This window comes from Vombatus ursinus, unplaced genomic scaffold (genome assembly GCF_900497805.2).
Source record: "Vombatus ursinus unplaced genomic scaffold, bare-nosed wombat genome assembly UNPS02014798.1, whole genome shotgun sequence".
Lineage (NCBI taxonomy): Eukaryota > Metazoa > Chordata > Mammalia > Diprotodontia > Vombatidae > Vombatus > Vombatus ursinus.
Genome location: NW_020954576.1, coordinates 10,744,600 through 10,756,123, shown reverse-complemented (window position 1 = coordinate 10,756,123; position 11,524 = coordinate 10,744,600). Strand labels below are relative to the sequence as shown.

At 39.0% G+C, this 11,524-nt stretch overlaps 1 protein-coding gene across 1 annotated transcript in view; it reads left to right on the top strand.

The window, feature by feature from the left end:
- Positions 1–10,398: 10,398 nt before the first annotated feature.
- Positions 10,399–11,524, top strand: part of LOC114049582 (lysosomal-trafficking regulator-like) — a 247,671-nt gene continuing 246,545 nt past the window's right edge. Inside the window, exon 1 of the mRNA XM_027870836.1 lies at positions 10,399–10,609. The gene's annotated coding sequence lies outside the window, so the exon portion shown is untranslated. The remainder of the gene's footprint in view (positions 10,610–11,524) is intronic.

Genomic DNA, 11,524 nt, shown 5'->3' with positions numbered 1-11,524 from the left:
CACTATCTCTGACTGGGGAGAGGGTGGAGCTAACAAAAAGAAAATTACAGATCCTTTTCTGGTAAGAATCTGGACTCACTCTCCGCTAGGGCTACATTTCCCCTTTAGGGTTCCAGGGTACCACAGGGGTCAGGGGTAATTCTTAATACTATTAACTCCAGCCCCAATTCCAGTGTATTTTCCTTCCCCTCTTTACTACCAGGGATTACTGACCAGTTTCATTTAATCAATTAACATCAATTATATTATATAAATAGATATTTATTGCAAAGATATATCAAGAGCAGAATTACAAAACTTTCCACCTACCACATGGAAGTGAACTCACCTTAAACATCCTCAGTCCCTGGAAAGAGTGGGCTCGAACTTGATACAGTTTATACATAGCATGCATCACACTAAGTTCACTTCTAAATGGGGCATGGCCACTGGATAAGTCCTTGTCCAAGTTCCTCTTGGACTGGGTCTTGTCTTTCAGATAAGTTTGGCTAGCTGGCCACAAAATGCGGGTATAGACTCTCACTCTGTGGTGCTCACCATTCTGATCTTTCAAAACCCACAAGCTTATAACTCTCTGCAATACCCTTCCACTTAAAACAGACAAGAACAAATACAAAAATAGGCAAAGAACAGAGGCCTGGGCCACATGTTGACCTCAAATAGGGAGAGGCTAGTCAAAGGCTTGCAGAACATCTCTCTCAAACATTACCAGAGAGAAAAAGAGGAAAAGCAAGAGAGTCATTTTGGCTAGTCATTTTGGCTAGTTAGCATCTTTTGAATGCACCCCAATTCTGGCTCCATGTTGTTATTAGATGAAGCAGCTACAGAAAATCCATGCATCCTCTAAGTCAGGGGAAAGGGCCTTTACAACTATTAGGATGTAAGCTCATTTGCAAGTAGATCTTGTTCCATTCTTTTAACTTGTATATCTTCTGCCTAGTGTGGTATCTAGCACACAGTAGGTGCTTATTAAATACTTGTTGAATGATAAAATAACACTGTTTGCTATGGTAATATGGAATTTTACTACATGGCATTTCTGCATAATACTTGTACCTTCTATGTACTTACCTCAGAAAATTGTTGTTAGGAAGTCACTTTCTAAAAAAAAAATTTTTTTTAGGCAAGATGGCAGATTAGAGGCAACCTAGCTGAACTCTCAACATTCCCCTCCAAACAACTTTAAAATAATGCCTCAAATCTAATTTAGGAAAGGCAGAGTCAACAAAAGCTCAGGGTGAGACATTTTTCCAGCCTAAGAAAACTTAAGAGGTTGGCAGGAGAGCTTTGTGACACTGGTGTGGAAGCCTGTCTGGACCCCACACACAGTGGCATCAACAACAACTACAGAAGCAGCAGCTTCAGGAGCTCTTAGCTTAAATACAGTAAGAGGGTCAGACAACTAGTCAGAAAGAGATTACAGGGGACTGGGTACAGCTGGCACTAATTTGCAACTCTGTTGCCCATATAAAATTTTGGTTGCCAGCTCCAAGGCAAATACAGAGCTTGCACTTATGGCTACAGAGGACCAAGAGCAATGCAAACCAGGAAAGCAGTGATCATACCTCTTCTAGAATCACACCATCTTAGAAGCACCAAAACCTGTAACCCCCTAGAATTAGCTCCGAAAACAGTAGCATGAAAAAGCCTAAAGCTTGGCACTTTGCCTCCCCACCCCTAGGTGAGCAGAGCCCAACTTTAACATAAAGTTAAAAGTCAAAATAGGCTGAGAAAATGAGCAAATAAACAAAACAAAAAAAAAATTGACCACAAAAAGTTACTATGGTGACAGGGAAGTCCAACATATTAACTCAGAAGAAAACAATAATGTGAAAACAGCTACAAACTAAACCTCAAAGAAAAATGCTAATTGGATCCTAGCCCAACAAGGATTCCTGGAAGTGTTAAAGAAAGAGATAAGAGTGATAGAGGAAAAATTGAGAAAAGAAATAATAGTGAACAAGAAAATTATGAAAAGAGAATTTACAGCTTTGTAAAATAGGCACAAAAATACTAAAGAAAACAATACCATAAAAAACAGAATTGGCTTAATGGTAAAAGAGGCACAAAAATTCGCTGAAGAAAAGAACTCCTTAAAAAGCAGAATAGGTCAAATGGGAAAAGAGACACAAAAGCTCACTGAAGAAAATAATTCCTCAATAATTGAAATTATGCAAATGGAAACTAATAACTCTGTGAGACATAAACAATAAAACAAAATCAAAAGAATGAAAAAAATAGAAGAAAATGTGAAGTATCTCATTGGAAAAACAAATGATTTAGAAAATAGATCAAGGAGATTTGATTTAAGAATTATTAGACTACCTCAAAGCCATGACCAAAGAAGGATCCTAGACATCATATTTCAAGAAACTATCAAGGCCCTGATATCTTAGATTCAGAGGGTAAAATATAAATTGAAAGAATGCACCTATCACCTCCTGGAAGAAACCCCAAAATGAAAACGCCCAGGAATATTATAGCCAAATTCCAAAGCTCCCAGGTCAAAGAGAAAGTATTTCAAGCAGCTAGAAAGAAAGAATTCAAATATTGTAGAGCCACAGATTTAGTGACTTCTACGTTAAAGGAGCTAAGGGCTTGGGATATGATATTCCAGAAGGCAAAGGAGCTAGTATTACAACTAAGAATAACCTATCCAGCAAAACTGAGTAAATCCTTGAGGGGAAAAATGAATATTTAATGAAATAAAAAAACTTTTAAGCATTCCTGATGAAAAGACCAGAACTGAATAGAAAATCTGACATTCAAACACAAGACTCAAAAGAAGAATAAAAAAGGTAAATATGAAAAAGTAATCATAAGGGTCTTGATAAAGTTAAACTGTTTACATTCCTAAATGAGAAGATGATACATGTTAACTCCTAAGAATTTTATCATTATCAGGGCAGTTGAGAGGAGTTCATATAGACAGAAGGCATGAATGTGATTTAATTATGTTGAATTGATTTCCAAAGAAAGTGAAAAGATGAGAAAGAGGGATGCACTAGGAGAAGGGGGAAGTGAGAGTTAGAGTGAAGCAAATTTTCTCACATAAAGAGAAATAACAAAATAATAAATAACAAAATCAGTAGGGCAAATTCTGTATTCAAATGATGATTTGACATTCAATCCAATTCCACAATCATCGATTAAGTGTCTTCTCCTTGCAAGACACTGCCCTAGACTCTGGGGCTCCAAAGACAAATGGAAAAACAATTTGTGCTCTCAAAAGGTTCCATGCTATCGAGCAGATTAAATGGAGAATAGTGAATGGAGGTAGGAAGTATCACAAAGTGCATATAATGCTTCATGATGCTATTTCTTCACAAAGATCAAACATACTTTTGTGCCAGTTTGCTAGGTAAGAGCCTAAAATGTGGAAGCAGAACATTTCAAAACTGAATAGCTGTTAGGGTTTTTCCCTCTATAACACACTGATAGTGATTTTATCACATACGGCATTAAGGGAGTTTTCTCCTGTTGTAAAGATAACACATTTTCTCTTAGGACTCTTGGCCCTTCTTTCTTTGCTTGGTATCAGCTTCACTAAGTTAACTCGTTGCTGATGAGAGGAGGAAGCAATTAACCTTTTACCCTACTCCGTTCCATGGCATTTACCTTTCTGAATAAGAGGCAGTATCACAAGCAGAAGCACAAGATCTGACTGCAGTTATTATTCATTCAATAAATATTTGCTCAGTTCCTGAGGTTCATAAGATCACAGATTTAGAGTTGGACAGGACCTTAAGGGCATTTAGTCCCACCTCCAAATTTTATAGCAGAGGAAACCGAGGCATAAAGAAGCAGCTAAGTGGTACAATGGCTAGAGTGAGGGACTTGGAATCTGGAAGAATAGAGTTCAAGTCCTGCATCAGCAATTACTGACTTTGTGACCCTGGGCAAGTCACTTCTCTGGGTCTGTTTCCTCATCTACAAGATGATGGTAATAACATCTACCTCCCAGGGTTGTTGTAAGGATTAAATGAAATAATAATTTAAAAGTGCTTAGCATAATGCCTGACACATAGGCAGTATTTCATAAATACTTTTTTTCTTCTTTCTTTCCTTCTTTCCTTCCTTCCTTTTTTCTTTACTATGTCATAGGGTCAAATGAGGTAACATATGTAAAGTGATTTGCTAACCTTAAAATGTTATATAAGTGCTAACTATTATCATTATCATTATTATCGTTATTATGTGAACTTGCCCAGGGTCACACAGATGATAAATGGCAGAATCAAGATTTGAACACAGGTTGTCTGATTTCAAATCTAAGACTTTTTCTGCTGTACTTCATTACCTCCCAAAGAACTATAATCAGTCCATTTATCAATCAACAAGTCTTATCAACAAGCATTTTTAAAGCACCTGCTATGTGCCAAGCACTGTACTAAACACCAGGGATACAGAGAAAGACAAAAGGCAGTCTTTGCCCTAAAGGACCTTACAGTATAATGTGGGAGACAACATGTAAACAACTGTGTAAAAACAAGTTATATACAGGATAAATTGAAGATAATCCACAGAGTAAAGGGACTAGCATTAAGGGTGCATCAGGAAAGGCTTCTTGTAGAAGGTGGGACTGTAGCCAAGATTTGAAGGAAAGCCAGGGAAGCCAGGATGCAGAGACATGGAGGGAGAGAGTTCCAGGAATGGGAGACAACAAGTAAAAATACTTGGAATCAGAAGATGAAATGTCAAGTGGAAGGAACAGGAAAGAGACCAGTGTTACTTAAGTGAAGGGATGTAAGATGTAATAAGACTGGAAAGATGGGAAGATAGGAAAGGGTCAGGTTATAGAGGACTTAAAAAAAAAACAAACAGGATTATTAGGGGATTGCTGTGCAACAAGCAGTGTGCTAGGTGCTTCAGGATAATGTAACTGCCCCTTAAGCATCTTCCTATGGATACATGTAATGAGTGTGAGACTAATACTAATTATAAGCATGACACTATAGTACCAAGTGTAACATTCCTCTGAGTACCCTTAATTTTCCAGCTTTATATTCCATGCAAAGGAAACATGGTGAGCAGCCGTCTCTTCCAATTCAGCGTACTATTATATCAAGATGAAGTACTGGACTATGTAAGGAACACACAAAAAAGTGTGTGGGGGGAAGTGGGAGGTAATGTGTAATACTTAGACCTACATGAGCTATCTAAAATATGAATTGCCTCTACAAAGAGGAGAGCCAAAGGCAATACCTGTACTTCCAACATCTTAGCTTGAGGTGTGGGAGGAGGATGCAGGTCCTGGGAGCAGACTGTGATGCTAGGTGCTCTTTCCTCTAGCATTTGAAAGGGATATCAGGCTAGAATTACATACATCCATTCATCAAGTATTTATAGACTAGAGGTTGAAAAATTCAGAAGACAAACCGCTTCTCTGATCATTTTTAAGGAGGACCTTAGTCTTTAGGTCATACTTGCCAACTCCTTCACACCAAACATTGGTTACACAAAAGAATACCATAAATAGTGAATACTGAAAAACTCATTTATAATGAATTCAGTATTCTCCCTGTCTGAAAAAGCCAAGAAACTGCTAAAAATCCCCTGGGTCATCCTATTAAAGGATGGACTTCAGTTAGTCAATAAACATTTATTAAGCACTTATATATGCCAGGCACTGTGCTAAGTCCTGGGGATATAAAAAGAGGCAAAAGGTATTCCTTATCAAGCAGTTTATAATCTAAGAGGGGAGACCATAAACAAACAAATACTGTACAAATATTGTCCTATATATAGGACAAATTGAAAGTACACAAGAGAGGGAAGGCACTAGAATTAAGGGTAGGAAAAATCTTCCTGTAGAAGATGGGATTTCAGTTGAGTCTTAAAGGAAGCCAGGGAAACCAAGAGACAGAGAAGGAAAGCACTCCAGGCATAGCAGATAGCTAGAGAATGCCCAGGGTCAAAAGATGGAGTGTTGTAAAACATCAGAGGCCAGGATGGAATAGTACATGGAAAGGTGTAAGGTGTAAGAATACTGGAAAGGCAGGAAGGCTTTGAATACCAAACAGAGAATTTTGTATTTGATCCTGCAGGTAATAGGGAGACATTGGAGTTTATTGATTGAAGGGGGTGATGTGATTGGACCTATGTGTTAAGAAAATGATTTTGGTGAGTAAATGGAGGATGAATTGGAATTGGAGAGAGTTGAGGCAGACAGATTCACTAGTGGGCTATTAAAATAGTCCAGGGGTGAAGTGATGAGAGCCTGCAATAGGGTAGAAGCAATGACAGAAGAGAGAAGGGGAATTAGATGAAATGTAATGAAGATAAAATTCACAGAACTTGACATTATATTGGATATTGGGGCAGTGGTGAGAAATAGTGAGGAGTTGAGGATGACATCTGGGTTATGAGGCTGTGGGACTGGGAGGGTAGTGTTGCAATTTATATTAATAGAGAAGACAGGGAAGGGAATGAGAGGAGGGTTTCTGGGGAGAGATGCTAATTCAGTTTTGGATATGTTGAGTTTAACATGTCTAATGAACATCCACTTCATGATGTCTGAAAGGCAATTGGAGATGCAAGATTGTAGGTCAGCAGAGAGGTTGGGTCTGGACAGGTAGATTTAAGAGTGGTCAACATAAAGATGGCAATTAAATCCATGAAAGCTGACAAGATCACTAAGTGAAAATGAAAGAGGGAGAAGAGAAAAGGGCCCAGGATAAACACTGGGACACTCATAGTTAGAAGGCATAATCTAGATGAGTATCCAGGAAAGGAGTGTGAGAAGGAATAATCAGGTGGAGGAGAACCATGAGAGAGTGGTGTCCCAAAAACCTAAAGAGAAGAGAGTATCAAGGAGAAGAGGGTGATCAACAGTGTCAAAGGCTACAGACAGGTAAAAAAGAATGAGGATTAAGAAAAAGCCACTGGATTTGGCAACTAAGAAATCATTATTAACTTTGGAAAGAGCAACTTCATTGGAATGATGAGGTCAGGAAGCCAGGTTGCAAGTTAAGAAGAGAATGAGAAGAGAGAAAGTAGATTATAGATTAACTTTTTAAGGAGTTTAGCTACAGAGGGCAGAAGAGATATAGGACAATAATTAGTGAGGGTAGATCAAATGACGGATTTTTTTTCAGGATGGGAGAGACATGGACACGTTTGTAGGCAGTAAAGAATGAGCCAATAAATAGGGAAAGATTGAAAATAAGTGATAGGGTGAGGATGACAGAGGGGGCAATCTGTTGAAAGAGAGAGGATGGAATGAGATCATTTGAGAAGGTTGAGGGATTAGCTTTGGTAAGCATTTAAAGTCACCTTATCATGTGAGACGAGAATGAAGGAGGAAATAGTGGCAGAAGACAAATGAGTGATATGAGATGAAAAGAGGGAGCTGATAGTAAATGGTCTTAATTTTTTTTGTAAATTATGAGGCAAAGTTTTCAGCTGAGAGGCTGAAGGTAGAGGGAGCCATGGGAGATTTAAGGAGAGATGAAAAGTTTGGTAAAGCCACTATAGAGAGTAGAATAATGAGTTGATGAGGAAGATATAGTGAGATTGCCTAGCAGCAATGGGGGGCCCAGTTGAGATCATATAACATAAATTTGTAGTGGATCCAATCAGAATGGTTGTGTGATTTTCTCCACCTTTGCTGATCAGAACATACATAGGAGAGAAGGCAGCAGATGGTGGGAGCGATCCACGACCGAGGCTTGGCAGGGTACAATGGGTTTAATGATAAGGGGGCTAGGGACTCAAGAGAAGAAGATAGTGTAGAATTGAATTGGTTCATTAAGGGCACAAGATGGGGAAAAGAGGAGAGAGTGGTTAGTGCAGGGTAGATGGCCGGGGATAGAATTGAGGGTTCACAGGATTGGAGGTCAGAGTATGGATGAAGAACAGGATTAAGTAAGGAAAGGCAGATGGAGAGGTGGAAAGCCAATAGATTGTAATTGGATGAGGGAATTTCTAATTCTTAAACATGGAAGTGGCACATTTGTGGGTGATGGAAAGATCAAGACTGTGACCATCTTTGTGTCTGGCTGAAGTGGGGTAGAAGATGAGGTCATGAGAAGCGAGTGGGTTGAAGAACTGAGTGATTAGGGTATTTGAAGGTGGATCAATATGTATGTTGAAGTCCCCTGGTATGAGAGAAGAAGTTATGGAAGAAAGAAAAATTTTGAGCCATGTACGAAACTAATTGAGGAAGGAAAGGAAGTGACCTAGAGATCTGTAGACAACTTCCACCAGGCTTTTGATTGAGTGGTAAAGATAATGTGAACCTCAAAAGATGGAGACAGGGAGAGAACCTAGAAGTAGTAATAAAGAAGTAGCAAGAAGTATTCTATTTCCCCCTCATCAACCAGTGAGGAATAAATAAAGGTGCAGTTAATACTGGAAAGTGTGGCCAAGGAGATGGTGGTGTCATGGTGGGAAGACGGGAGTCAGTTTTCATTCTAATGGTTAGACCATTATAATGGTTAGAACATCAACTAGCCCCCAGTTCCTAGGAATCTCTCTCTCCTCAGCTTTGAATCAGCACCAGTCCCCAGATCAGGTTCCTGCTTCCTCCTCCCAATTCTTGATCTTGCTTGACCTAGATAAGAACACTATAAAAACTCATCAGATTTTTACCAATGCATGCTAGCATGCCCCCTTCTTCCCTGACCTGTTTCCATTGTCTCTTACTGCTCTTTCTTACTGTATTTCCCCTCAATAAAGCTGTCTTGATTTTCTTTCTCCCTGCTGACTCTGCCTTTTTGTGTGCTCCATGTTTCCCTGTACTGAACCTTGGAATTCTAAACCAATCCCAAAAGCAGTAAGATACCATTTATCCAAGCAAACAACAATCAAAAATAGAAATTACACAGATTAGACTATATCAAAGAATATGCAACCATGAATTAGCTCTTTATTTGGGAGAGAAATGAGGTCCCAGCTCAAACTAGTAGAGAGAGAGAGAACAATCTCACCCAGAAGGATGTCTATTTTTAATAATCTTTAGAATTTCAGGTGAAACCAAAGACATGGAGGGGGCCAGCTTCACATGCATATATACCATTCCAATATCCTCTCTTTCTATACTGCCTCCCTAGAAGGTCATTTGTCTACATGTATCTCCAAAGAATCTCTGGAACCAACTCAGTAGGTCCCTTATACGCATCATCATGCTTAGCATTCTCTGTAACAATCAAAAGTCACGTCTTTCTCCACAGACAGTACCAAACACTGGGCTATCTCTTCCCTACCCTACTTGAATAGGATATGAGTTACATGAGCATATGTATAAACAAATTGTATGTACAAATTGTGTGGGTAACCTTTTGAACAAGGGAGGCTATCACATCATTGGAGGTCTTTAAATGGAGGCCAGGTAATCCCTGAATAGGGATCTTATAGATAGAACCCATGATTTGGAGAGGAATTGAACTCAAAAACCTTTGAGACATCACTTAACTTTCAGTTTCTATTATTCTATGGAGAGCACTTAGTTAATATAAAACCTTGGTTGAAGAAGTCAGAGTCACTCATGTGGGAAGAAAGGAGCTGATGGCTGCTTTTGATTTTATTTTTCAAATAAAGAAACAAAACACCTTAAGGAAGAATGAGTGGGAGAGAGTTAACATACGGCAAATAAAAGCATAAAATTAGCTTGGTAAGAGTAAGTAACCAAGTGACTGAATCACAGTGACCTGGTTCAAGAAATAGAATTTCAATGCCTTTTTCAGGACCATGCTATCATCATTCGTTAATTGAGCATAATTTTCTGTGCATGAATGATCTTAGATGTCTCCCCTACTTTAGAGTAATCAGGAAGATATGAATTATCAATAAGAGTCGTGACGAGAATCATCTACTTGAAATCCATGTTGCTCCTTTCACTGTAAAGGCATTGGACTGGATTTGCCAAATTGCCCATGTGATTATTGCTTGGCTGTCTTCCAAAAAGCAAAGGCTTTTGGTCTTTGAGATGATCATTTTCCTTTCTCGGTGACCCTGAGACTTCCTGACATCACCAAAAGAAAAATCTGTTGAAGGCTGATAAAATGCAATTCCTAACAATAATTTTTCCTTTTGTTCTTAGGTTTTGATACTATCAGGCTAAATTATTGTGGGTGGTATTGACAGTTAACACACCAGTTTTTTTAAAAGGTGTCTTCCTTTCTTTTATGTTAATGAGGCATTTGTAAAGAGCATTGACTTGACTTTGCCCTATGTCAGTATTGGGGGGGAGTGAGCTTGTATTCTGTGGCTCTTTTGCCATGCAGAGTTGCTTCTCTGGCTTCTGAGAGAGCCTCTTAACTCAGTTGCATCATAAGGGTGCTGCAAAATTTGTCATTGCAGTTCAACAGTAGTTCAGGCTGTTTGACTGAACTGTGTGCATTTCTAAAATGACCGGAGAATAATACGACCCTGAGTCAGCTGAACAGACGTCAGAAGTTAACTACTAGCAAATTGCTGATTTTGTTCAATAGAATGATGGCAGCAGGTTTCACTGCAGCTAGCTGGGCAGATGCATCCTCTCTGCTAATTGTCCTGCAGTGAAGACAATACAAAGTGGTAATCAGAAGGGAGAAATCCTGGCTGTGTTAGAAGACCTCCTACTTGACCAAGGTTCTCCTGGTACCCGAAAAGTACAATCACAGTGAAGGTATGGTGAAGAGTTTTTAAAATTTCATTTTTAAAGTCTTAATTCTTCTCAAGTGCCATCAGGGAACTTTGGCAGCTTTGTGGGAGAGGTAGGACAGAGGAGACACAAAACTGTAACTAGGTAGGATGGGTCAAAAAAGGGATTTGTCCCAGAGTACTGAAATTTAGATGATGCTGACACTTTCTGCAGCCTAGAAACAACTGAGTTTGGCATGTATTTAGTGAGATTGATTAGTAGAAGCAGGAAGCTACTAAATTGTCTTCTTTGCTGCAACCACACCTCAGTTGAGTCCCTCTGCCGCATAAACTTTTTCCCATGGTCTCACCAGCATTGGCCTTGAGTGGTCTTGGGATCTTCCCTCTTCTCCCTTCAAGTGTATTGCCCTAAGGGACCATGGGCAAATTTGGCATCAAGGGAACTAGTTTGCTTGCCTGCTTGTATAAGGAAATGTCTGTCCATTTTAAGGCACCTTCGATGAGGGTATTTGGGAGAAGGAAAAAATCAGGGACATTTATTGAGAAGTGATCCAAGAGTGTTTATTTGGCAGGTTCTGCTACAAGATCTTATAAATTTGTTAGATCAATAGTTAACAGCAAAGAGAGGTAACAAAGACTCTCAAATTAGCTTGAGATGATCGTGTGAGAGGCTATTAAACAAGAACTTGAGAATGGGATAGTCCCTACCTTAAAAACAAATACACACCAGAAGCCTATTATAACTGACTTCATTATACAAATTCATTTATTTGATTGGACAAATCAAATTTGTCTCTCTAATTATAACAATTATCCACAATAAAAATCTGATGAGATGAAGCATGATACAGTGTAGAGAACTGGCCTTGGAATCAGGAAACCCTGAGGTCAAGTGCAACCTCACTGACATACTAGCTTTGTAAGCCTGGGCAAGTCATTT